The following is a 1,309-nucleotide window of genomic DNA, read 5'->3' on the forward strand; positions in this document are numbered from 1 at the left end:
GAACAGTTACTTATAGAGACAGGTCCTCATATTCTGAAAGACAGCTGTTGCTAACACACAACCTCATATTAGTATTATTGCTGAAGGGCACATTCAGGGAAGGAGGATATCCTACCTGTACTGTTGCCAATATTTGATCCCCCTTGTTTGCATGCAGGACTTCAATTGCAGCAACTCTAACTACATCTTCCCTCAACAAGAGGAAGAATATTCCAGTAATATCATTGTGTAAGCCCACAGTCCGCAACAAAAATTGTGTCATATTGGTGCACAGCTTCAAGACACGCATGTCTTTTGTCATTATTTGTTTTTTTTCCACACAACAATCCTGACCAATAGGTATATTGCGTCGTTTCTGGTGTTCAGGGAATGGTATCTTACTCAATATATCTATTTTCTTTTAGCTGATGTTGAGTGGTTCATAAGGTTGGCTATAGGACACAGTAACACAGAGCGTGCCCAGGTTCAATTTTCCTTACATTTTAACAGTGGCTTTTCTCTGGAACCTGACAGCCGTGGTCTAAAAATGGAGCAGATGATTAACCAGCAAGCTGTTATACATTAAAGTGGGTTTCTCTGAACAGCACTCGCCGTTCAGGAAATTCATCTTCAAACCCATCTACGGCTCCTCCTGCTAAGATCTTCAGCCCACCTGATCTACACTGAGCACCATATAGAGTGTCTCTACATGATTGGCTCCTTGAATGAGTTTTCAGTCCACGGAGCTCAGAAGCGGTTAGAGCCTGTTTGCTCGCACTGGTGACGGCGTCAAGGTCACGCAAAAAAACGCGAATTCCGTTTCCAGTCACCATAAACTCACTGATAAAAGCAAAATGCTTATTTTACATGGATTTAGGTGGGCATGGAATGTTGCTGCTCTCCGCATAAAGCTTATTTTAATAATGTTACTATCACGTGTGATTGAATTAAAACACTAAAACACTGTTTTATTACTGTTTTGCCATCAAGTATCAAGTATGTATTCAAGTATTTCCATACAAATCATACAGAAAAACGAGGTACATATAAAGAGTAAAATTATGTTCAGCTTTTCTGTGGGTGATTTATAAGCTCATTCTATACTGGACAGTTCAACAAAGTGGTGATATAGAGGCTGTAGGTATTGTCTCCAAGTTGAACCACCACTAGCTGTAGTTACATCCAAGTGTTGTCACTGTCTTGTGGTTCTGTAAGGCTGTTACATATTAAGAAGCTTTGCTGATGTGTGATGTGTGGATATTAGTCACTGTGTTAATTATTAGGGCTGTTGGTACATTTCTGCATCATCCTCTTTTCTAGTGACCAAAGG

The sequence above is a fragment of the Paramormyrops kingsleyae genome, chromosome 17 (genome assembly GCF_048594095.1).
Source record: "Paramormyrops kingsleyae isolate MSU_618 chromosome 17, PKINGS_0.4, whole genome shotgun sequence".
NCBI classification, from domain to species: Eukaryota; Metazoa; Chordata; class Actinopteri; order Osteoglossiformes; family Mormyridae; genus Paramormyrops; species Paramormyrops kingsleyae.